This window comes from Lontra canadensis, unplaced genomic scaffold, assembly GCF_010015895.1.
Source record: "Lontra canadensis isolate GAN:19392208 unplaced genomic scaffold, GSC_riverotter_1.0 scaffold1, whole genome shotgun sequence".
Taxonomy (NCBI): Eukaryota; Metazoa; Chordata; class Mammalia; order Carnivora; family Mustelidae; genus Lontra; species Lontra canadensis.
The window spans coordinates 68,204,955-68,232,738 of NW_022630995.1; the positions used below are offsets into that span (position 1 = coordinate 68,204,955).

Sequence of the window (27,784 nt, forward strand, 5' to 3'; positions counted from 1 at the left end):
GTCACCATGCAACTCTTTTATAATACAATTGACTATATTCCCTATGTTGTACTTTTTATTTCCATGACTTATTCATTCCATAACTGGAAGATTATTCTATCCTCTTGCTTCACCTATTTTGCTGATCCCCCACCCTTCTGGCAACCATAAGTTTGTTCTCTCTATTTATGGGACTGTTTCTGCTTTTTGTTTATTTTGTGTTTTAGATTCTGCATATAAGTTGTATCATGTGCTGTTTGTCTTTGTCTGATTATTTCACTTAGCATAGTACCTTCTAGGTCCTTCCAGTTGTCACAAATGGCAAGAACTGATTTTTTTTATGGCTGAGTAATAATGAATTTTATATACATATATATATATATATATGTATATATATATATATATATGCATATGCCAAGATATGGAAGTAACCCACGTTTCCATCAATAAATGAACTTATATAGGAAATAATGCTGCAATAAACATTGGGGTGCATATATCTTATCAAATTAGTGTTTTTATTTTCTTTGGGTAAATACCCAGTAATAGAATTGCTGGATTGTGTGGTATTTCTACTTTTAATCTTTTGAGGAATCTTCATACTCTTTCCTACAGTGGTTCCATCATTTTGCATTCCTACCAATAGGGCTTGAGGGTTGCTTTTTCTCCACATTCTCTCCAATGCTTGTTATTTCTTGTCTTTTTGATTCTAGCCATTCTGATAGGTGTAAGGTGATGTCATATCATGTGTGTGTGTTTTTTTTTTAAGATTTTATTTATTTTTCAGAAAGAGAGGGAGAAAGAAGGAGAGAGATTGAGTGTACAAGCAGGGAGAGTGGCAGGATAAGGGAACAGGACAAGCAGGCTCCCCACTGAGCAGAGAGCCTGACAAGGAGCTCAATCCCAGGATTCTGGGATCATGGCCTGAGCCTAAGGCAAATGCTTAACCTACTGAGCCACCCAGGTGCCACCTTATTGTGGTTTTGACTTGCATTTTTCTGATGATTAGTGACATCGGGTATCTTTTCATGTATCTGTTGGTTATTTGTATGTCTCCTTTGGAAAAATGTCTATTTAGGACCTTTGTCTATTTTTTTAAATAAAGATTTTATTTTTAGGGAATCTTTACACCTAACATGGGACTTGAATTTTCAGTCCCAAGATTTAGAGTCACATCCTCTACTAACTGAACAAGCAGAATGTCCTTGTCTGGTTTTTAATTGAATTACTCACTTTTTTATTGTTGAACTGTACAAATTCCTTATGTATCTTGGATATTAACTCCTTACTGGATATATCATTTACAAATATCTTCTCCAATTCAGTAGGTTGTCTTCTCATTTTGTTCATGGCTTCTTTTGCCATACTGAACTATATTTTTACTAGATATAAAATTTTTAAATAACAATACAGTTGGCCCTTGAACAGCACAGGGATTAGGGGCACCAAATCCCCATGCAGTTGCAAACTGTGTGTAACTTTTGAATCCCTGAAACTTAACTTCTAGTAGCCTACTCTTGACCAGAAGCCTTACTGATAATGTAAATGATAGATTAACAGACATTTTGTATGTTATATTATACAAGCTAGAAAAAGGAAAATATTATTAAGAAAACCATAAGGAAGAGAAAAAAACATTTACAATACTGTACTGTATTTATTGAAAAAAATATGTGTATATGTGGACCCAAACAGTTTCAAACTGATGTTGAAGGGTCAACTGTATTTCTGTTCCTTTTACAGATTAAAGATGCTATTCCATTTTTGTCTGGTGTACCTTGTTCAGATGAGAAATGAGCACTAACTTTTATTGGTCCCTGTAGTAATATGCCTTTTTCTCTGACTGCTTTTTGTTTTTAGCAGATTGACCAAAGATATACTTTGGTGTAGTTTTCTTTGGTTTTATCTTTTTTGGGATTTCCTCAAATTTTTGACTCTGTGGGATGCCTGGGTGGGTTCAGTGGGTTAAGAGTCTGCCTTCAGCTCAGATCATGATCCCAGGACCCTTCGATCCAGTCCTGCATCGGGCTTCTTGCTCAGTGGAGAACTTTCTCCCTCTGTCTGCTGTTACCCCTGCTTGTACCCCCACTCTCTCTGACAAATAAATAAGATCTTTAAAAGTTTTTTTGACTCTGTAAGTTCATTTCTTCCCCCATCATTGAGTATATTTTTAGTCATTATTCTTTAAATACTTTCATGTCCTGTTATCTTTTCTTTTTGAGACTCCTAGTGTGTGTGTGTGTGTGTGTGTGTGTGTGTGTGTGTGTATAATTTGTTCATTTTTCTTCAGACATTTGTTTCTCTGGTCCTCAGATTGTGTAATTTCTTTTAAAAAATTCATTTATTTATTTTGAGAGAGAGAGAGAGAGAGAGAGAACTTGAGCAGGGGGAGGGGAAAAAGGAGAGAAAGAGAGAGAATCCCAAGCAGATTCCATGCCAAGTGTGGAGTCTACTATGGGACTTGATCTCATGACTCTGAGATCAGGACCTGGGCTGAAATCTAGAGTTGGACCCTCAACTGACTGCGCCACCCAGGTGATCCATATTGTGTAATTACTTTGATTTTTTTTTTAACTTGACTAATTCATTTTTCTTCCATCTCCAACTTGTTATGAAGCCCATATAGTACATTTTCAATTTTATTATTCTTCGTAGATGTAGAATTTCTATTTGCCTTTTAAAGCTGCTTTCATTTCTCTTCTGAGATCCAGTATCTGTTCTCTCATTAACACCATATTTTTCTTTAATTCTCTGAACACATTTCCATTAGTTCTTTATTTGTAATGGCCTTTTAAAAGTCATTATCTGCTAAATGCAAGATCTGTGTCATCTCCATTTATTTTGATACATTTTCTTTACTACATATCCTATTTTCCTTTATTTTTGTACATCTAGTAGTTAATGTATACTTACATTGTAAAAATCTACCATATTAGGAGGTATTAAAGGACTATCTTTATTCTGGCTGGCATGGACTCCAAAATCTACCAGCACTGCTTGATCTCCAATATTCTGTTTCTAATATTTCTGTTTCACTCTTAATAAATCTCTAAAAGCATCATGTTCTCTTGCCCTGCGTATGTACAGCCCAGTCATTGCTCAAGAACTTATAGGGACTCTTACTTGGACATCTGAGTCCTCACTTCCACACAGTTCCCTCCTTTCTGACTCCTTGCTATACATATTCCAGGGACTTCAGCTTCTTTGAACTCTAATCTCTGCCTTCTAAGCACAGCAGGACCTTATGTTGGTCTGCATCTCAGCTTGCTTTACTGAGGTTGGAAAATTGTTTTTATGGAGAGAGGTGGGGAAATTGTGGAGCTTTCCTTTCACTCATAAAGTATAATTTTAGGCTGCATGTTGTATAATACCCCCAAACATTAGCCTTATATTTTTGTCTAACTTTTGATTGTTTATAGTGAGTGGACTAATCCAGGACCAGTTACTCCACTGAGGCCAGAAACAGAACTTTCTGAAGGGTTCTTTCTGATTGAAGTTTACTATTCTTTTCTTTCTTCTATTCTTTGCTGATTTGAAGTTAATATGGTTGATTTCTACTTTTTAGAGATTGACCTTATAATATTTGTTGGCATACTTAAAATCTTAAATTAATTAATCTCTATTGCCTGCTCAACAAGGCAAGACATCACAATTTAAATTCAATCATATTCCTCCTCCTTTTGTAAAATAATTTATTTGCTGTTACCTAAATTAACATTATTATTAATATTATTTTAAATACAGTTTTGTTGATTAAATCTCCTCACATCATTAATTATACATTTTCCTTATTTCCCCTCCCTCTTTTGTATCAGACTTCCCATCCGGGATTACTTTCTTTCTGTTCCAAATTCTTTCTTTAAAAATTTTCTTGGTGTGGATCTATTGGTGATAAACTCTGTCTTGATATATCTGAATAGTTATTTATTTTATGTCTGGTTCAAACTACAGTTTGGGAATAGAGTCTTAACTGACAGTTACTTTTCTCAGTGCTTAAAATATTTTACTCTACAGTCTTCTGGTATACATTTTTGTTTTGAGAAGAGCTGCTGTTCTATTTGTCATTTGCTTGCTGATAATGGCACTTCTTAGATTCAAATCCAGGATGAGGATTTTCAGCTTTGTTGAAATCAGAAAAAGAAAATTAAGGAAGTATTATAACATGGGAAAAGCAGGTAGTTGAAGATGTGGATTTAATGGAAGATCAGCCTGATTCCATAAGACAATCTGCATCCAGAGGGTACCATAGAAATGTCACAGTTAATGCTAGGGATATGGCCTTGGTATCCATGCATTATTCTTTGGCAGTGCGCTGTCCCCAGAGGGAGTATGGAAACTCTTAAGGTATGAGGACAATTATTAAGAGAAGGGTAGGTATAAGTTCAGTGGCTGGTAGAGAGGATTGGGCATGGCACCTACACTGTCTACTAAAGTAGTCAATCTTTTATTTCTGGCTGCTTTTAAGACCTCTTTGTCTTTGGTATTCTATAGTTTACTATTGCCACTGGTGTAAATTTCTTTTTATTCATCATGCTTGGAAAACATCATTTTCTTCATTTTCTGGATTTCAAAAAGTTTCAATCCTGGAAAACTTTTAGCCAATTATCTTCTTGACATTGCCTCTTCCAGGTGACAAAATTTAAGAAAACTAAATGCCTCCTTAAAATGTTGCCCTAGCTGCCTCACTTGCCTCACCCTAGGCCAGGGAGGTCTAGCCTCTCCTCCATTTTCTCTTACTTCTTTTTCAGGGAATTTGATTGGTCACATTTTAGAACTTTGTATTTTTTCCTCTATCTTATGTATGTTCCATTACCTTTTCTTTCTTTGTTGTGTTTTACGTAGTTGCTCAAGTGTACATTTCAGTTTATTAACTTTCTCTGGAGTTGTACCTGATTTTGTATTCAATGCATCTATAGAGAGTGTAATTTTATTTTTTTTTCTAGACATCACCTTTTTCCTTTTAAAATTCCAATTGACTTTAATATTCTATTGTGTTTTTAGTTCCTTCTTTTACATATTTAGAGATTTTTAAAATATTCATTTTATGTTGTATTCCTGACAATTACAGAATCTGATGTCCTTGGCAGTCATATTTTAGTGTTTGTGCTTCTTTGGACTCTCCTTTATGAAGGCCTCTTTTCTTTTAGGTTGTATGATTTTGGATTGCTTGCTCATTTTTGGCTTTTTAAAAATTCTGGGGATTCTGAGAGGTCTGAGATGAAGTTATATTATTTTGGAATAGATTCAGTTTGCTCCTTTAAGTTAGTTTCTCTCCTTGAAGCTTTTCCAGATTTATAATCAATGTAAAACCAAGGCTAAAAGCTATGGGGGAAGAACTACAGTTAATTCAATTTTAGAAGAGTGATTTTCTTTTTGTCTACTCCAAGCTAGGGATGCCATAGATAAGTTTCCCCTTGTCACTTCCCTATGGTAGAAGGCATTTTTTCAAATTGTACATTTTCTTGGGGTTTTAGATGTTCTGAATTACAACTCCTCACGTTTTTCAAACCTAAAGCCTTGTCCATTATTTCCCACCAGGCTAATAAATAGTAAAGCTTCAAGATTTTAATATTAGTAAACAACATGAGGACATCCATGCTTTTGCATGTGGATGTTACTATTGTTTCCACCCTGCTTCATTCTGCCACTTTGTTTTTTATGTCTTATGAACTCAGCAGTGCAGTTTAAAGTATGTTTGTTGTATTTTATCAAGCATTTTAGATGTTCTGAAGGAGAGGGCTTTTTAGAATTCTTAGTGCCAATGTTACCAGAAGCAGAAATTCCCTGATTGGGCACCGTATAGTTTTTAATTTTGTCTCCTTTTTTTTTTCTGTAATACTTTGATAGTGGAATATGGAGGCATTCAACTATAATTCTCTTTTCTTAGATTGTTTATTTATTTATTTTTTGCATTTAAATACTGTTTAGGTTTTACCTTCCAGCATTGCAAAAGGTTTTTCCAGCTTTATTACTTTTGATGTTCATATGCTTTGCCAAAATTATTGGTTCCTAGAAAAGGGTAGAAAGTAAGAGTTAATGCAGTTGAAATTTTTTTGATGTTGGTTAATTTCCAAAATTTTGGACTGTTTTCCACTTATTCTACTGCATTTAGGCACAGAAACCACCTATAATAAGAAATGACTGTCTGACTAATCAAATCAGGAGATAGACTAGGAAGGCTTACTATAAAACAGTGTAAAACTTCTGGCTTTGGGTCAAGCCAAAAATGTTATGAAAGTGGGAAAGGTGTTCATGTCTCTTTTAAATAACTATTTCATTTTAAGAGCAGTGATATATATAACAGTTATCATAGTGATTAGCAGGAGCAAGAGGTCCATAAAATGTGTCCATAAATTTTTCAAATTTAATGTTAGTTCAGTTACATTATGAATATTGAAAAGAAACATTATTATTTTCTTTCATTACTTTTAATTTAATGTACTAATGGCTTATTTAAGCCTCCTGCATTGATACTAAAATTTATTATTGATGCTATTTCTAGATTTCTTTTTTAAAAAAGATTTTATTTATTTATTTGATGGGGAGAGAGAGAACACAAGTAGGCAGAGAAGCAGGCAGGGGAGAGGGCGAGGCAGACTCCCTGCTGAGCAGAGAGCCCAATGCAGGGCCTGATTCCAGGACTCTGAGATCATGACCTGAGCCAAAAGCAAAGCCTTAGCCCACTGAGCCACCCAGGCGCCCCTATTTCTAGATTCCTAATCGTCCTCTTTCTCTTCTGTTTTTGTAGGTCGTACTTAATTTTATTTCATTTTTAGTGATGGTACTTCATTTCATTTTTAGTGGTGTACCTGTATGTCCTATTGGAAATTTCTTTTGACATTTCAGCCTACATTTTTTTCAGTATACATTTCTAAAAGATAAGGATATTAATCTTATGTAACCATAATATGTTTATCACACCTGACACAATTGAAATAAATTCATTTTTATATCTAATACCTAGACTACATTCAAACATTCTTCATTTTTCTGTTGGCAAAATTGTAATGAATGATCTTCCTTGATTCTATATGCTCAAGTAAATTAACCTTCTTATCCCAGCTAGCTCATAAGTTGGAAATACATTCAGAGCCAAAGCAAAGAGATAAGGTGATAAGGAAATTTAATAATTTTTTGAAGATGTAAGTATTGGTACTTTATTAAAACAGTAAAAAATACTTAACACACAACTTTGTCTTTTATCTTAAGGTTGATTTTTTTTGCATTAATTTGCTGTTTTTGAAACTTATTTTTATGGTTTTAATATGGATGTTTCTCTTTGAGGGTTTTATTAGTTATTACGTTTGATTTTGGTTGTTGTTAATGGTGTTTGTTTTAGGCAGAGCAAAATCCTTAGCTTAGTAGTAATACTAAAATATCTTTCTGGAACCTTTTTAGGTCATCTTATGTGCAAAGCTAGAAAACCCTAGGGCAACTTATAAGTGAATACCTGAGAAATAAGAAAATTTGAGCAGAATTCACAAAGGATTTGAGATCAGCACTGTGCTATAATATAGCATAAAATCTCTCAGGATTTTGAGAAAACAGTAGCTACTCTAGTATTGATTTTTTAACTTAGGAACTCTCATGGACATTTACAAGGCTACACGCCAGAACTAAAGCATGTCAGCTCTGCCTGTTTTCAATTGATGGCATTTGTAGTTACTTGTGGAAGATACAGTACCTTGCAAACAAAACAGCCTTTCAGACAGCCCTAGAAGAGAAGCTTCTGTTTTAAGTCTCTCAGTAGTTAATTCAGTAAAATTCAGTAACACTGCAGGCATCAAAATTGATAGAAATAGTGAAGTACTCAATAATAATTTTAACAGACTAAAATTTTAGTGGTAAAATTGATAAAGATAAATTTTGCAGAAACTGCGGAAATAAATTTGCTGAAGCAAGGATTAAGAAAGCCTTTAGTTTAGAGGAAAAGATCATCTAAAAATTTTTTTTTTTTTAGATTTTATTTATTAATTATTTGAGAGAGAGAGAGAACATGAGAAGGAGAGGGTCAAAGGGAGAAGCAGACTCCCCTCTGAGCAGGGAGCCTGATGTGGACTCCATCCTGGGACCCCAAGATCATGACCTGAGCCAAAGGCTAACAACTGAGCCCCAGGCACCCCTAAAGCGGCTTTTTTAAACTTTAATATGCCTACTGAGCACTTGAGTTTCTTGTTAAAATGAAAATTCTGACTCAGTTGGTCTAGTGCAATGCCTGTAATTCTGTATTTCTAACAAGCTGTTAACCTGATAACCAAACTGTTCTTCAGTTTCCTCGTCTGTAAAATGGAATAATAGTATAACCAGATGTCAAAATTGTAATGAAGCTTGAATGTGTAAGACAACAACTCAAAACAATGTCTGGTATATATTTGGCAGTGAAGTGTTTATTTTAACCATTACAGTAATAATAAGGTACTTCTAAGGTAATTCAGACTAAAAGATTAAAAAAGTAGTTTTCGAAGAGTAAAAGTTTTTTTTTTGTTGTTTTTTGTTTTTTTGTTTTTTTTAGAAGCAACAATCCATGCTGACTTTATTTTCTGAATTTGTTACATAATATATGAAGGAATTGCAAGACAAATTAAAAACAACAAAAACAACAACAATTAAACAACAAAAACAACTTTTCTGGGTCACCAGCAATTTCAGCCTCTTTAGTAACTTAGTATGTCTCAGTCCACTCACAGGTCTACTGATTCACACTTAGGATAGTTTCTATTATCAAATAATTTTTTAATTACTATGGCTTATTCATTTTTTTCTTATTGAGTTGAATACAAATTCTTTTTTTGCAAAAGAATATATTTTACATTTTCAAATTTATTGTCAAATCACTTTTTTCATTTTTTTTTCATTTTTTTTTAAATCTTTTATTGCTAAATTGCCTATGGGAAGATATTTTGATTATTTTTGACTAAATGGAGAGTGAAAAACTTATGATTAATTACATAAAATTATCAGTGAAATTAGAGTACGTCATTTAGAGAAAAATGTTTTCATTAATTGTTGCTGGTATTTACTTTTTAGTGTGCTTTAAACATGGGCTGTGACTTTGTTGTTCTTGTGTCTGCCTTTTCTCTGGCGTATATTAAGCATACATTTCAAAATGTCTGTGCCTTGGTTATTATCTTTGTAGTTTTTCATTATTGATGCTTAATCTAGATATAATTATAATTCAGAGAAGAAAAAGTTTTTTCTATCTCATTGCTTGCAAAGATAAGTGTTTACTGTACTTTTGTATTCTATTCATGTTTTCTTCCCAAAGTTTAAATGCCGAAAATTTTAAAAACCTACAATTACAAATGTAATAATTGTATAAAGAATAATAAGCAAAGGAAAATTAGAAAGGAATCAAATTGGTAGAAATTTTGGTATTTGCAAGAGGAAATAATTTAAAAGGTCAGATATAACACTTAAAATCTGACTCTGTTTCCTGGCTAATGTAGCTGAAATTAAAAAAAAAAAAACAAACAACTCAGTGCACCTGGGTGGCTCAGTAGGGTAAGCTTAGGTCATGATCTCAGGGTCCTAAGATCCAGCCCCTCATTAGGCTCTCTGCTCATCAGGGAGTCTGCTTCCTCCTCTCTCTCTGCCTGCCTATCTGCCTACTTGTGATCTTTGTCTGTTAAATAAATAAATAAAAATTTAAAAAAAAATCTCAAACATATGTACTATCAAATATGCAAATATGTTTTAAAATAGAATATACATATATTTTATGCTAGATTCCTTTTTATTGAAAGGAGTCAACAATGAATAATTTGAGGGGGAATATATAAGTTGAAAATATGGAAAATGGCTTGTGTTCCAGGGAAAATGCTAATGTTCCCTCTCCAGGTGCTGCCCTGAATTTTCACACCTGTAGATGCTAAGAAAGAACATTTATAGATTGAAATCTGCTCTTTAATTTCTTTCTGATTATGTATAAAATCAGGGATCACTCTTGAAACTTCTTTGTACCTTTTTTTTTTTTTTCAAGTGATATACACAGATGGATTGGGATTCCAGGGCCACTGAAAAAAATGAACTTTATTGGAATATAACATCCACATAGAAAAGGGAGCAAGTCTAAAGTGTACAGCTTGATAAAATTTTGCAAGTGAACACACTTGAAGATCCAACACTCAGCTAAAGAAAAAAAAACAGGATTTGTACCTTAAAAGCTCAGGTCATGATCCCAGATTCCTGGGATTGAGCCCTGCACTGGGCTCCCTGTCCTCTCTCAGTCACTACCCCACAAGAGGTCCCCTCCACATTATATATATATATATATATATATATATATATATATTCATATGATGCATGCTTTTTTGCATATGACTTCTTACCCTGATTATTGTTTGTGATAATCATCCATGTTCATGTAACTGTGGTTTGTTCATTCTCATTAGTGTGTGGCATTTCATTCTATGAATAAATCTTCATTTCTTTATTAGTTCTGCTATTAAAATATGTTGATTTGAACTGTTTCCAGTTATCCCTTACTATGAAGAGTGTTATTATGAACATTTTGTACATAATTTTTGGCAACCAGTGTGCCTTTATAATGATTATAAACCTAGAGTGGAACTCGGCCATCTGCAAGGTGTGCACATGACCACCTTTAGTAGGTATTACCAAACTGTTTTCTAAAGTTACACCAATTTCCATCCTCTGCCTTACATAAGCAGGACATCACATTGTTCCATATCCTTGCAACTCTCGATGTTATCTGTCCTTTTTATTTTGTCCACAGTGGCATCTCATTGTGGTTTTAATTTGTATTTCCAAGGGACTAATAAAGTTGAGGAAATTTTAATATGTTATTTGAAAATTTGAATGCCTCCTTTTATAAAATCTCCATTTGTGTCTTTTGCTCATTTTTCTTTCAAGTTGTCTGCCTTGTTCTTGTTGATTTGTAGGACTTTAAATACCCTGAATATGAGTCATTATATGATGTATGTATTGCAGGTTTCTCCTTATACTCTGTGGTTTGCACTTCATTCTCTATGTAGCGTCCTTTGATAAACAGAAGTTTTTCATTTAAATGCAGTGACATGTATTGTGTTTTCCCTTTATGGCTACCACTTCTTCTGTGTTCTCTAAGAAATCATTTTCTACACCAAAGGGAAAGATATTCTTTTCTGAAAGCTTTATTGTTTTGTCACCCATTTGTTAGGAAACAACCCTCTGAAGTAATTTTTTTTGTTTTGTTTTGTTTTGTATGTGTCAGAGTTAAGATTCACATTTTACCCCAAATGGATATATAATTTGTTCAGGATTTAGTGGAAAAATTGCCCTTTACCAACTGCTCTACGTTGCCTAATTTACCTGTGTAACTAGTTATCATAATTTGTGTGAGTTTTTTGTTTGGTTGGTTAGTTCCATATATCTTTTTTTTTAAAGATTTTATTTATTTGTTTGACAGAGATCATAAGTAGGCAGAGAGGCAGGCAGAGAGGGAGAGAGGAGGAAGCAGGCTCCCCGCTGAGCAGAAAGCCGGATGCAGGACTCCATCCCAGGACTCTGGGATGATGACCTGAGCCAAAGGCAGAGGCTTAACCCACTGAGCCACACAGGCGCCCTATCTATTTGTTTTTACACCAATTCCATACTGTGTTAATTATGAAAGCTTTATAATAAGTTTGATATCTGGTCATCGAAGACTTCCAGCTTTGTTCTTCTTTAATATCACCTTGGATAATCTTGGCCCTTTACATTTCTATGTAAATGTTAGGTTGTACATTTAAAATTAAAAACAAACTACTGGGATCTTTATTGTGATCAGACTGAATACATGGGTCAGTTCGGGGAGAATCAACATCCTGTAATAATGAATCTTCCAATCAATGAGCATGATGTGGCTCTTTCCATTAATTTGCCTGTTTATTTTCCCTAAGTAATGTTTCTCTAAGTAGTTTTTAGTTTAGAGGTCAAAAAAATCTTTTGCTAGATTTATTCCATGGTATTTGAGGTTTTATTTCTATTTTAAATGTAGACTTTGTTTTTCTTCTAAGTAGTCTCCATGCCCAGCTCCACACCCAGCTCCACACCTAGCATGGAGCCCAATATGGGGCTTGAACTCATGATCCTGAGATCAAGAGTCAGATGCTTAACTGACTGAACCACTCAGGGAACCAGAATTTCTATGTTTTTGTTTGTTGCTATGTGGTAGCACAACTGATTTTTGTACAATGACATTAAATCAGTAACCTTGCTAAATTTACTAAATAAATGAGACTAATAGTGTTTCTGTGGAATCATTACTCATTATTTTAATTTTAAATGTATTTCATTATTCATTAAAATAAATGGATTTAAAATTATTGATATTTTTATTTAAAATAAAATTTGAATTTTTATTTTTAAATATTAACTGAATAATAACATTAACTGATATAGTAAAAAGGAGCTGGATAAAAATGCAGGATAGTGTGTAGGCATTCCAGTAGGTATTAGAAAAACTGAAATTATTGCCCTTTTCTGTCCTCATTTGCATAATACTCTTGAGTAGGTGAGTCTGCCACTCTGTTTTTTTGTTTCCTCATCTGTAAAAGAATAACCTTGGACTAGATACATTTAAGTTCCTTTTTACCGGGGGTAGATGACTGAGACCACTTTTGGGTAAATGTTTGTGCTTTCAGAATTTTTTTCTTTCTTCTACTCTTTCCTTTATAGTATTGGGACTATGGAGACAATGATCTCATTTCAGAGTTGGGGAGTAGGTGGGGGATCACATCTACTCAGCACTCCCATATTCCCTGATCAGGGTACTTGGGAACTTCTGTCTCCCTGGGGCACTGCACATTGGTTGTGGGCATAATGGGATTCTGTCTCAGATTCATGGTTTTAGATATTTCCCTCCCTCTTCTAATGTCACTTAGTGGCTCCCATGTAGGTGTAGTGTTAAATGTTGAATGCTAGTTTTCTCAGAGAGTCTGGAATTCTCTCCAGGCTATGCCCTGAAAAGCAGTCTGCTAGTCCTACTGTTCTTATTACCACATTCATGTGGAGGCTTAACTTAGAGGAGGGAAATGAGGATTTGATATTTGACCTCTTCCTCTTCTGTCTTCTTTTCCGTACAACCTTTGAGCCTAAGGTAGTTTTCCATATCCTTTACCTCATACCCTATGTTTTCTTCCCTAATTGTATCATATAACTTCATGATCTAGTTTTCTAGTTCTGACTTCTAATATGTTAATGGCAACTAAGATTGTGTTTTTAAAAATTAAAAGGAAAGCCTGATTTTTCAAGACCATCACCTTACTATGGATCTAGAATTTTGCTGGTGAAGCTGTAGTCTTTTCCTTTCCTATTTTATTTGCCTTGTAACAATCCTAATCCTTCTGAGGCAAGTGCTACCCCTGCAGAAAGGTGAAGTCAATCATAGAGAAATCAAAAAGCATTGCATATGGATTATATTTCCAAATAATGACATCCTTGTTTTCTGTTGGCATTTCACCTCTCATATTCCTTTGTCTTCTGCTTCTTTTCTATCTGACATATTAGTTTGTTCAAATGTTCTTTAAATTTTATGTGGCAACAATAAGGACTTACTATGTAATTTCTATATGAGACATGGTAAGATATTTATGCCACAAAAGTTAGCTCTTTCTTATCTTTGTTAATAGATATTTAGTACATGGAAGTGAGCATATACTTATTAGGAAACACCTCCTATGTGCTGAGCATTGAATCAAGTACTAAAGGTGATATGTGAGAGGCACAAGATACAAATCCTCTTAAGGAACTTAAAATATAGTTGGAGAGACATGATAGCATAAGACAACCCAAGAAGGCAATATAAATTATATGCATTGACTATAATTGCTACACAAGGTCAGAGAGTGATAAAGTCAACAAAGTCCAAAGTACCTGGGGATCACTTTGTGGAGAAGTTGGCATTAAAACTTTGACAGGGTGGTAAATTTGGAAGGTACTGAAAAGTAAGAATTCAATCACAACCAGAAGGAACAGACATGGTAAGTGGAACTGGTGAGAGTAACATGGGAGTTTTTGAACACTTCACCTGACTGAAGATGAGAGATTATATTGAAGATTAAGAGATATAATATTGATTATATTTTATTGAATTTATATATAAAACTCATAGAATGCTCAAGACACCTTAAAAAGAGAGTATATCCAGTAGACATATTATACAATTTTTAGCTGATTCCCCCTTGAGTCTCTTAAAATTCAGATTATGAAAACTCCTATCACAGGATGTAAAATGGGAAGATATTGACTCTTTAAGACAACAGCTATCCAATACCAAAGTGATTTATGAGCACAGGTCACCTTGTAGAAATACCCTAGTAAAAATATGAGAACTGGTTAGATAACTCCTACATTCTTGATCCAAAAAAGGGTGGAAGGTCTAGAGATTAAAGGCATATTTCTTTGGAGTAAACTGAGGGTCCATTAGGAATGTACACAAGGACGTAGGTTGTGGGGTGTTTCCCTTTTTTCCTCCTCCTACTGATAAAAAGAGGTGGTTCAACAAAACTCAGTGAGAGTTTAGTATGTGTTCCTTTAAGTTTTGGGTGTGGTTGTGGAGACAGTGGACTGATTTCAGATGAATATAAAGCCAAGATGAGCTAGTGAGCACTTATGGAAGAGAAAGGAGAGTTACTGAATTGAGAGTAGCCCATTTCTCCAGGGTTTGTGAGAGCTCCCTGTGCGGTAGGTCTGGGCCGTCAATGTGAGGGAGCTGAATGAGGCTGAATGAATGAGGCTGTCCCAGAGAGCTACCCAGGGACTGAGTTGGCTTCGGCAGATAGGGGCTGAAGGTGCTAGTTGGAACTGTGGATGTAGTAAGTGATAAAATGAGACAATGTGACTCATATCAAGGTAGTACATATAAAAGCTCCTCAGTAACTGGAGAGGGGGAAACAATCCCTGAAAAACCTGGAAAAGCATCCACTGGTTGAGAATCCGCTTTAAATACAAAACAGCTCTCTTAGCGCAGTGGACAGAGAGTAAAATTTCCTTCTCCAGTTACCTCTTCTTTCCTTATCTTCCATTTTCCACTCCACTCTCATATCCCAGAGGCATTAGGACCAAGCTTAACTGGGCTGGGGAAGAGGGACATGAGGTAAAAATACAGGACCAACATATCCCTCTTCATTGGCTGTTGGTTTGTACTTGCAGCAGATCCTAGCCATGGAGGGAAGGCAATTTAAACCTTAAACCTAATGATATACTATATGGTGACTAACATAACATAATAAAAAAAATTAAGATTTTTGTATGTAGCTGGGCATTCTAAATTCTAAATTGAGAATATGTTTGCTGAGTTAGTATAACTGTGAGATTTTTTTAAGCTCCAAGAGAGCAGGGTAAAGGCCTAATTCTTGTTGCCTCAAAAGTCGCTACATTAGTTTAGTAGGACTGCCATAACAAATTACCACAAACTGGGTAGCTTAGAATAAGATAAATTTATTCTTTCACAGTTCTAGAGGCTATAAATCTAGAATAAGGGGATCAACAATGTTGAGAGATCGACAATGTTGAGAGAGAACAATGTTCTCTCTGTAAACCTAGGGGAGAATTGGTTCCATGACTTTTTCTTAGCTTCTGTTGTCAGCAATCCTTGGCATTTTTTGGCTTGCTGACTCCAGTCTCCTCTTCCCTCATCACATGGTGATCTCTATCTCTTTGCCTTGTCTTCATGTGGCATTCTCCTCTCTGCATGTGTCTCTCTTTGTGTCTCATCTTATAAGGGCACCAGTCATGTTGGATTAAGCTTCCCTCCTCCCATATAGCATCATTGTATCTGGAAAGACTCCATTTCCAAATACATTCACACTCACAGGTGCAAGGGTAGGACTTCAATATATTTGTTGGGGGACACAATTCAACCCACAAGAGATGTTATATAGACTTTGGTCTGCTTGATTCCAGCAACTTGGAGTTGGGGACTCTTGGTGTGAATCAAAGTCCCTTCCCAGTTTCTTTATTTCTCATCATATATGCTGTGTCTTCCAAAATATACAGTATGAAGTTTGAGTCTAAAACAGTGTTACTTAGTCTGTCCCTATCAGGGGTGCAGCTACTGGAAATACCTTTTTATGTTTTGTCCCTTTTCTCTAGTTGCCATTACCAGTATTTCTCTTCTTTGACATCCTCTGAGCATTTTAATGAGAGACTGGGGAGAAGCGCAATGGGCTCTGCAAGTCAGTCTCATGTTAATTTGGTCTCCATGTTTTTGTTTGTTTGTTTGTTTGTTTTAATGTTTCAGTTCTTCATATGCATTGTCCCAGCTCCCTAGAAAGACATATTCTTACTTACCTGCCTTCCAGACCTAGTCCTGCAAAGTTCCTCTCTTTTGTGAAATTTTCTTAGACAAAAGAGGGCAGATTGTCAGCTAGTGTGCATCGGTTCAGCTATTCTGACTGACTTTATAAAGATTATTTTTAAAATCTCCCTTTCCTGACTGTACAGTATCCTTTCAATACCTTCTGTTGCTCCAACACAGTGTATATTGTTTAATGATTTAAACTTGGTATTTACACCAATTACTTGAAATAATTGTCTAAAGATGTGACTCCTCCACTGAACTATGTTTTTTTGGGGGGTCGCTTTTTGTTTACTGTTTCCTCTAAAGTCAGTCCATATCCTTGGTTTGCACTAGGAGCTCATGAGGTGTTTTCTGAATGGGATTGAATACTGACACGAGTACACAAGAGCCAGTTGTTTTAAGAGAATCTTAAACTAAATCATACTTTCTTGGGGGCCTTCCTTAAATTAAAATCTCTAGCAAAATCAAGAGAAGCCAGTGCAGTAGAGTGGTTGCAACTTAACTCATTTTCCTAAAAAAATTTTTTCCCACCTGCCTAAAGATATACAATGACTATTTATTTATTTATTTATCTATTTCTGTCATTAAGGACTCTGATTAACAAAAGGCAAATTCAATGATGTCCAGTATGATATTATTTTAATTATTCTACCACATGCTTTAGAGGCAGAGATTTTCAATGAGGTAGTGAGATTTTTTAAAAAAGGGGAACAATGATAATAATGTTAATAATGTTATTGATAATTATAGTAGCTAATAATCATTAGTCCTATATTCTTTATATATTTTATTTCATTTATTTATCAGCGCTGTTGAGTAGGAGGAATTATTATTTGGATATTACAGATGAAATTTAAAGGTTTACAAAGTTTAATGTACTTGCCCAAGGTCACATAGCTAATAAGGTGTTATATGGATTACAGTTATAGGACTGTTCTTATAATGACTGTTGTATTCAATTAATCAATGATGCTTTTAACTGTTAACATTTGTCCAAATAACCTTCTTAAGGGATGAATTTAAAATTCTTACCTAGCTATGTAACATTCTTTTCTGGAAAGCTGTTGCTCAGACTTGAATTTTTTATCCTCCAATCTGAACATTCAGATAATGATGCAATAAAATCTCTTAAGGAATACTCATCAAGATTGTTATATGCTAAAAGAGGGAATAAGATATATTTTCATACTTTTGACTTCTAGAAAGTGTTTTCCTCCTTGTTGAGGCATAGAAAAGCTCTGAAATTGCATCATATGAGCAGGGTAATCTGCAATTATTTACAGAGTCATCCCATACTATCTCATGTTATCACTTCTGTGGAAAGACAGAATAGGAAAACACCCAAGCTTTCATGAATATTTTAAAACCCATACTCACTGCAGGAGGGAGAAAAGTAAGTTTAGATAATTGCCAATTCCATTTCAGTTAGTTGTATTCCAACTAAATATTCTGTCCCAACATGGCTTACATCTTATCTTTTGAAACAGTGGAAGCTAATGCTTTTCCATGTTCAAGTGCTTATTTTGTTCCCATGGGAGAAGAGAGAGAAGCAAAGAAAACAAGGCTGAGTATCTGCCACAGTATCTACCATGTTCTCAGCTGTAGGAGGGGGGGACTTTTGAGGAAACTATTTAGCATTTATAGCAAGTACTTCCCAAGGCAGCTGCTGAATGGAGCTGAGTATTTTGCTGAATGATTTTCCTCTCTGACCTTTATTACTAATGAATCTTCTTAAAGGTGTATTTAAAGAGTAAAAAGAAAGGTTGTTTTTATTAATCTCTTTTCTCTTTACCCACAGAACCCAAAGAGATGGTGTTACCTGGCAAGAGATCTGCTGTTTTTTATGAAGATTCAGATCAAGGTAATGCTTTTTCTGAACTGATAAGTTTTTTAGTCTGTTGAACTCTGACACATTAAACTAGTTGGCTTTCTTTGATCACTGGTTTTAGCTACTGTATAACACTCCAAAAAAATCAAATCATTATCTGAAAAGCAGAGGGAATGATTTATGATGCTCATCCTATCTATGAAGTGAAGAGTAAATTTTATAATATATATAGCTTATCAAAACGTTATGGATAATGGTTAACTTTATGACACTTTTATTTCATTTATGTTAATATGTGAATAGGATCTTGACAAGAAGATTGCATTCTCTTTGGAAATAGCCCCAATTAGTGTATCATATTTACAAATGATAGACAATAAGACAATTAGATTCTAAATCAGGTTACAGTGATGAGATTTTCCTTTCATTTAAGCATTAGTCAGATGGCTTTACCTTTTATTTTTTGAATATGTGTAAATTTCAGTACAAATTCCTAGAAAACTTCATCAAGCTTTTATAAAGACACCCTCATGCAAAACATATATTTTCTTTGGAAGATTGAATTATATCATACAGTTGCTGAATAGCATGTCTGATTATACTTAACAGATTGCCTATTTAGTTGCTAAATTTTCAAATTGCTATGTGATTTATTTACATATGTTGGCCTAAGAATATGAACACTCATGCAAATATTCTAATGACATGTATATGTAAATGAAGTGTGGTTATAGATGCAGATAAATAATGTGTGTATGTTTTATGAATAAAACTGCTATCTCAAAATAGTTTTTTATAGAAGTGTTTCTAAAGCTTAGAATTGTGATGGGGAACTGGACCCATCTCTCAATACTTTCTATTCATACAGCTGTGAAGATAGAGTATTACTGTATGTATGTGAACACAAATAATAGAATTATTGAAATGTACATTAGGCTGCATAGTAATTGGAATTAATTGGGTTTTATTTTTGACAAATCATTGAATTCCTAAAAACAAATGAGTGCTGAAATAAAGGTAGCATTTAAATTTAATAGACATTAGCAGAAAAGTTGCTTCTGAACTTTAATTTGCAGTTGAACAAAAATTTTAGGCTGAATTGCAAATTGGGGTGTTTCTACTTATTTCTGACTTCCAGTTCTTCAAAGGATGTATAAACCCCTTAGGGAAGCAGCTTTTCTCCTCTAAAGAGGATTTTGAATTGTGGGCACTCTATTCAAGTTTTATCTATACTAAAATGTTAATTCAAACTACAAAATATCTTAAAAATGGTTAATGACATCAATTGAGGGTTGCCTTTTGCATTGAACTATTAACTGTGATTCGCCAAAGAGAGACATAATGAGAACTACCTGGACCATATGTGGAAGAGGGTGAAGCTGAGCTATATGATATAGGCATAGGGAGATAAGTGGTGGTAAAGTGTTTGTTGAGGGTAAATTGATGAATGACCCAGTAAAGAGAGAGGAAAGAAAAAAAGACCGAATGAGATGAAACCAATAATGAGGGTCAAGGATCTATGAGCTTTAGAATGAAAATAAAGGATAAAGAGAGCACGGACTATCCAGGATGCATTCGTGTGATATTTTTCTTTTTTCAGAGGTCTGTATATGCTAATATTCAATTTTACTAACCTTTTATTTTATGTATGTAAGAGATGGATAAACTTATTTTGAAAATAAAGAAACAGTTCTGTATACTCTAGAGTCCAAGTGCTTTGGTCTGACAGAATTCTCAAAGAGCTTATGCTTTAGCATGTGTGTGGTTATATGCAGGTTGGGAGTGGGATGTGGAAGAGTATTTGGGGTGGAGAAAATGGTGTTAACATCATCATCTCTCTAAGTTAGACCTTTCGACTCATTGAAATAGGAGTGTTTGCAATCTTATAAAAAATTCCTATTAATACGACTGAGTGCTAATTATTGATGCTCAATATTTATTATCTCAGATGGAATATAGACACTTAAATTTCAATGCTTAATGTGCTGTTGAGTTTGTTTTACTGGTGTCTTATGGAGAATTTTTGTATCCATGTTCATCAAGGATATTGGTCTATAGTTCTCTTTTTTATTGGAGTCCCTTTTTTTAAGATTTTATTTATTCGACAGAGAGATAGAGAGAGAGCACAAATAGACAGAGAGACAGGGAGAGGGAGAGGGAGTAACAGGCTCTCTGCTGAGCAGGAAGCCTGATACGGGGCTCCATCCCAGGACCTGAGCTGAAGGCAGATGCTCAACCGACTGAGCCCCCCAGGCATCCCTTTAGTGGAGTCTTTATCTGGTTTTGTTATCAGGGTAATGCTGGCCTCCTAGTAAGAATACGGAAGTTTAAGACACACTAGTGAGGGTGTTATTTTTAGACAAATGGGACCATTCGATTTTCCCAGTTAAAAACTAACACACTTTTGTATAAGATTAACTGTGACAATGGAGCTCAGGGAACAAGCTGTTTGAATAGCATTCACTTTTGCATGGGAAGATACTTAAAAGTTCTGCATTTGACTCTTTTACAGGGAGTGATTTAGTCACAATATTCTGAATTTTGTCACTCAAAGAGAGAAGCAACTTCAACTAGTCAGGTCAAAATATCTTTCTATACACCCCTAGAAAGATTATGTACAAACATAGAGGCTGTTTTTACATATGTTTTATATGTCCTGGAAATAGAATTTCATTAAGAAAATTTCACGTATGTAATTTATTTTTATTATGTAAGAATATCAAGTTTTTTTCCTCACATATATTTAACTGTAGGTAACTGTAATGAGATATTAAGGATTTGGCATTTTTTTTTGATGTACACTAGGTTGAGATCTAAACTTAGTACAAACGGTTTTAAGAATTGAAAATAAACTGTATCATAAGGTTAGTGTATGTTGCTTAGGTTCAAGAGCACTAAAAAATAAACTGTAAATAAATTGTTTAGTTATATGTTTCACTGTAGTTTATTATACAGGCTGTAGGAAACAGATGTAATATCTGTTGAGGTTTAAAAGCATGAAAATCTTGTGATAGTTTAAGAGCTTACTGCATTACTTATATTTTATATTACTTATTACATACCTACCCTAAAGTAACAGTGGAAAGTAAATCATCAAAACTTGCGGGTTGATTAGTAAATTAATGGCTGTGAATTTAAAGGAGAAGTAGAAATATGTCTATGGCATGTGATAAGAGGAGTGATAATAGTCATATTGCCTGAATTAGGTACTGTGTGTGATACATGTAATGCTATGCAGGAATATAGGTGTAGCATCAGGCAAAGTATGCTCCCAAAGAGTGCTTAAAGTGCAAGTCAGAGAAGAGATCACAGAGCATTTTCTTACAGAAGTGATTAAAAAGTAATTCTTGAAGAAGATTTATGTGACAAAGAGCTATTATGATAGTTTTAGATAATTTTTTTGGCTTCTATGTTTTTTGTCATTTGAAAAGTTCTTGTTATGTTTTATTCCTCTGAGGAATAGAATCTGTGGGGTACTCCATCTTTTTAAAACCTGTTTAAAAACTCCCAAAACTATAAGCCATGTCACTGTCTAAAATCAAGTCCTGCAAATAATATTCATGCTCTTCCATCAATCCCCTGCCTGTATTTCTTCCTTTGTCTCTCTCTTACTATACCTCTTACCCTAAACATTCTTGTCTTTCTTTAAGCTGAATACTCCACCCTTGAATGCCCAATCTTTCTCCCTTATTCCTAAGCCTACATAACCTTAAAACTTCTCTTTAAGAAGCCTTCTGAATTCATCCTAACACTACAACTGTGTCTTTCCCTTAACCCATATTCACTTGGTAAAGTCATCTAGATGCTGCACTGTCACTGATTTGCATAGATTGCTACTACTAGTTCTTAAGTGTACAGGTGTGTATATATGCATATGTACAAGTATCATTTTATTATATATAGGTACAGACACAGACATGGGATTTCTTTCCTTTAATATGAATGTAAAGAAGATTCTTTTGCATCCATATTTACTCCCACTTTGAGTAAAGCACACAAACTTTGAATGAATGAACTCCTTGTATCACCATGATTTCCACTAAAGTAATATTTAAAGGATAAGAGTGCTTTGTACTATAAGAGTTATAATTTAGCTATGTTTTGTATTATTTAAGATTGCCTTGAGAACCTACTGTCCTCTTATAACATCTTTTCAATGAGAATAAAATCTAAATTCAAATACATTAACTTATAAAGAAAACAATTTTTCACTATTGAAACATTCTCTTCACCAAGGGAAGATTGCCCAATTCTATCACCCATTGGCTTTTGCCACTTTGCACACATGTCATGGAAGAAAATTCTAACCTGAGCCACACAGCTAAGGCACTTGTTGCCCACAAGAAAAACCCTGCCTTATAAAGACAATACCAATAGCGTATCTCACATTAGAACCAATAACAAAAAATGTTGTATTGTAATTTGCCCCCTCATTCATTTATGTATTCATTCATTAAATCAGTGTTTACCTACTATATTCATCAGTGTTCTAGTTTGGAGTGGGGGTACATGCAAAACTTGAAAGTCTCTTGTTCTACTCACATACACACATGCACCCCTTGCATACATATATACATACGTACATACATAAACACATATAGAGACTACAAAACAAATCTCTTTACATGCTTATAGAAGCATGCTCTATGCGCCTTATCATTTTTCCCAAGTTCAGTTTTTTTCTGTGTTTTTATATACATCATTATTCATGTTGATGCTTGGAAGCCATTAAAGCTGTCCCTGAAAGCTATTTTTAAGTTTGCAATAACTGTTGAACCTCATGACTAAGAAGTTTGTGGCCATTTTGAATGTGTGTGTATGTTTGCATATATGCAGTCTGAAATAAAATATTCTCTGCTTTACAGTATTTTCTTTAGGCTTGGATCCTAAAAGTACCTAAATACTAGGTGTGGAAAGGGCGATTATTATTTAGAAAGTGGAGATGAAATTAATGACTGTTGGGGTTGGAGCAGGGCTTTTGGAAGTCAGGGCTGTCTGGGAATTGGTACTTCCCAGTAGAGGACTAAGAACTTTGAGGGAATTGGTTCCTTTAAGGCTTTAGCTTGTGCGTTAGTTTTCATTTCTTTGGTTTTGTGGTACTAACATTACTTTGGAAGGGGAACAATTCATTGCAAACAGAGTAGTGTGGGCAGAGGCAAATAATTTATGACATGGGGTGTCCACTAGACTTTGCAAGTGCATTTTTATGTACGTTTGTCCCTTTCTCTCTCTAGTTATATATTTTTAATGCATTTGGCATTTAAAAAATTATGCCACTAGATGTCAGCAGCAACCTCCCAGGGTTCCTGTGGCCTTAATTCTTAATGACAACAACAAATTGGTCCTCTATTAGAACATCTTATCTGAGAATATAAGTACCTATTCTGAAAATTTAAGAGGCAGTTTTTGAGTTATGAGGAGGATTACAAACATAAAATGTCTTGAAATTATTTTTTAAACTGTTTCTGTTGACATGTAACCAGTTACTTTTACTTCCAACGTTCTCTCTACCAATGAGATGACACGAAGAACAATGTGTGCAGCTGAGTAGTTTGTCAGACGTTGTATTTGATGCCAGATCTCTAAACTTCTGCTTCAATGTTTTATGATTCATTTATGCCATGATTGCATGAGTATTTGTGCTTGGGTTTATTTCATTCTGTTTTTGCAGAAGCATTTTGGTACTACAGCCCATCAGGTTGTGTGGTATTAATTTTTCAGCATCCACATCTGTGTGCTGTTTATTTAGTCATGTCTAAACTTTCTTGGATCTGTGTTCTGTTGTTATAAGACACTCAGAACACTTTGATAGATGCCAAAGATTCTGATAGATGTTTGCTCACCAGTAGACAAGGAAAACAACCTAGAAAAAAATATATATATGTTTTCCATGAATTATAATACATATAATTGTTTACTTCTTGAAACAGCAAGTAAGATGACCTCAAATGTTTTTTTTTTCCAGAAATTAATAAGACAATTGTAGTGCTGGCCAATGTTCAATAGATCCTAATAACATTTTAAATGATGCAGTTAAGATCTGGTCAAATCAGATTCACATTACCAGAATGATTCAAACTAATCTGCTGGGTTTTAGTCATGAATTAGAACTCAGGTGATTGACTATTAGTTGATCAAGTATCAAATGATTTTTAAATAACCTTGAAAAATATAGAGTTACTTCCATGTTTCTCCCTTAGAAAAATTATGCTTTCACTGCATTAAAGAATATATCTATCTCTTAGGAAAAACTGGAAATGAGAATTATGAAAATATTTCCTTTCCTAAAACCAGTTCTACCAAAGAAGTTATTAATGTAAATGTTATACCCTCATCACTTTTAAGATTTTTTAAAGATTTTATTTATTTATTTGACAGAGACAGACACAGCGAGAGAGGGAACATAAGCAGGGGGAGTGGGAGAAGGAGAAGCAGGCCTCCCGCTGAGCAGGGAGCCCAATGAGGGGGTCGATCCCAGGACCCTGGATCATGACATGAGCCGAAGGCAGATGCTTAATGACTGAACCACCCAGGCGCCCCACTTTTAAGGTTTTTAAGAATCGTTTTAGTTGGTGTAGTGAGGTAGGGGCTAACTCAACTAGTACATAGGCCACAGAAATAATTCCTTTCATACTGAAGTTGTTATATTTGAGAGTTATTGGCTTAACTTCATAAGATTATCACCAAGTTTCTTATTTTTTGCATTTCTGTTGTAGAACTATTAGTAAAAGGGACTCACCAAGATTTCCCCCCAAGATTGTGGTTATTATTCTTGAATTATGTTTATAGATGGTAAGGCATACATTTGAAATCATTCTGCAGTTACTTGACCCATGTACTTTCCTCCCATTGACCAGGTGACATATGTAAGTGCTGCTGAAAAATGGAAGGCACATTATAAGCCGGATGTTCAGTTAAGGAACTTTCAACATTAAACCTTGTGTGGAGGCACACAGCTGGCTTGATATAAAAACCATCCATCCTATGTTTCCAGAACTTAACCTTCCAGAAGGGGTTAGGGCTGAGATGTGACCAGAGCATCTGCCTGCAGTCTGTCTCTTTCGTCTTTTACAAATAGTTAAACGACACGATGTTCATGAAGTATTTTAAATAGAAATGCTACCAATTCTAAACAAACTCTTGTAGCTCCACATCAAGAAACTGACTGCTTCCATATATACCAGTGCATTTTTCCTCAACGTGTTCATTTGCTGGTGCATTGACATAGATTAAGTTAAAGTATAGAGAGGGTCAGGTTACCTTCAGGCTGTTGCAGACCCTCAAATACCTCAACCTGATCATCAAGGGCTACTTTTCTGCGGCTGCATCGTAAACATTCCCACCTCATTTCCACCTGATTCTTCACCGAGATGTTGTCTCATAACCCATACACGAGGAATGATCCAGCCTGTGTATGATGTACTTATTTCTACCTTGATAAATTTTCATTTACCATTACTCTTCTCTCCTCTCTCCTAACTTCTTATTCTTCATTTCAGAGACAGAAGAGGGTAACAGGGACACTTGTGGGAACCAGATGGTCTATATTCAAATCCCCTGTTGGTGATTTATTATCTTACTGCTACTAGACTGAATGCAAGCTCTTTAACCCGCAGAGTCTCATATTGGTTTCCTGTACAAAACCATGAAAAAAGTACTTAAATAATTGAGTTACTGCTAGTATCAACTTACAACATTACTTTTACAATAGCTATTGGAATATAGTAAGTGCTTAATATACATTAAGTACTGTTAATTTTGTCACATTAATCTGAAAATTCGCTTTCACAAAATTTAGTCTCAAACTGATTATTCTTCACACAGTCATTATAATCTTACTGGTGTGTGGATATAGCTGTACCTGTTATCCTACCTGTACTTTCATATTTGGTGACATACACATCTTATCCCCTTGGCACTCATAATCAGTAAATAAGATAATAAGACTTACATAGCCATACCTAGGGTTATTGCGAAGACAAAATTAGAAAATAAAGGTAACGATGAAATTGGCGATGATTACTGCTTATCCTGCTTATGTTACATTTGAGGAACAGGACTAGGAGCTTTATTTACATTGCACTATCACTTAGCATACATGTATTTTGTGGGTGATGAACAGGGAGGGAGCAATTCACGGTAAGACCTATAGAGAAAAGAAATAACAGAATACACGAGTACAAAAGTCAAAGACAAATGGAAATACAGAATTGGGTTCACAAGAGAATTTACAAGCTAAAGTGGAGTCTGTAAACTGCCACAGAGTTCTATTGAAGTTCTGTAACTGGCTGTGTGACTTACCTGAGAGAGAGAGAGCGCGAGAAGGGTCACTATGAAAGAACAGCCCCTCCCCCCCACTACAAGTACTCACACTGACAGATGAAGCTCAGAGGCATGTGGGTCTCCAGTATTTGTAAAGGTAATATATAGATATAATATAAAGATATAATAATGTTTTCTTGGAGCAAATGCATTTATTCTTTTAAAGTTTACCATTGAAAATTGTATCAGACGTATAATTATTATCTTTAAAAAATGCTAGGAAAGATAAAATTACTCTTGTCCTAATTTTTGGACAAGTATAAATATTGTTAACAACAGCAATTAATCATATAATAAAAATGTTAGCATCCATTTTGCAAGGAAGAAGCTTGCTATTTGATCTAATTGATGATATGATAGCTGGGCATAGATCAGATATTAGAAATTTATACAGGATGTCTGAAGGGCTTTGGAGATCATCTACTTTTACTTCACTGACAATAAGTGATGTGCTTCCTGTTATGATAGGCTTACTTTTTCTTTTAAATTTATTAAATTGCTAAAAATTTAATAGATCAATATTCTGTCCTTATTAGACCTCGTGCAGCATGTGGTAGATACCTCATTTTTAATTTTGTGGGTTTTTTTGGAATTTAGTTTGGGAAACTTTTTCTTCTTTAGGAAGCTACCACACTCAAATTCTGTGTGGTACTGGCAGGTTATGGATAATAATCATAGCAAATATTTATTGACTACTTATTTGAGGTCAGACACTATTTTAAACAGAATACTAAGATTTAGGGACTAATGGTATCACTGTTTCATATTTGTCATAATAAAACTGTGGAACAAACACACAAGGAGCAGAACTCATGGGCACAGTCTCCAGATTGGGTGATCTTAGCTGGGTTTGCTCATGTATCCTCAGACAGCTGAAGTCAGCTGTGGTTTGGTTTTACTAATCTTGGCTGAGCTGTCCTATGTGTCTCTGACTTTGACTGGAAGAACTGGGCTGACTCAGCTTTGCTCTACTTGATCATTCTTCCCTCAACAATCCAAACTGAGCTTTTTCTCCTGGTAGTATCAGAGTTCTGAGAGACAAAGAGCAAAATGCTTAGGAGATTTTTTGGTCTATGCTCAGAACTGGCACAAAGTTATATCAACCACTTTCTATTGGACAAAACTAAATCTCCAGGTTAGCATGGAATCCAAGGATAGGGAAATAGACTTCACCATTGGATGAAAGATGCCACAGAATCACATTGCAGTTGTTTGAATACAGAAAAGGGGAAAACTGGAGTAAGTTTTGCCATCAATCTATCAGAATCTCCTTTCTACCTGTGAGAAAACGGCAGTTCAGTGAGATTTAATAACTTGCTTCTGGTAAAATTTACCCGGCTTAAAATTCAACTTCATTTTCCAGATCCCAGGAT

At 34.8% G+C, this 27,784-nt stretch overlaps 1 protein-coding gene across 4 annotated transcripts in view; it reads left to right on the top strand.

The window, feature by feature from the left end:
* Positions 1-27,784, top strand: part of INPP4B (inositol polyphosphate-4-phosphatase type II B) — an 807,880-nt gene that overhangs the window by 133,344 nt on the left and 646,752 nt on the right. For all 4 annotated transcript variants that reach the window (XM_032857097.1, XM_032857105.1, XM_032857119.1 and 1 more), the window contains exon 2: positions 18,060-18,122. The gene's annotated coding sequence lies outside the window, so the exon portion shown is untranslated. The remainder of the gene's footprint in view (positions 1-18,059; positions 18,123-27,784) is intronic.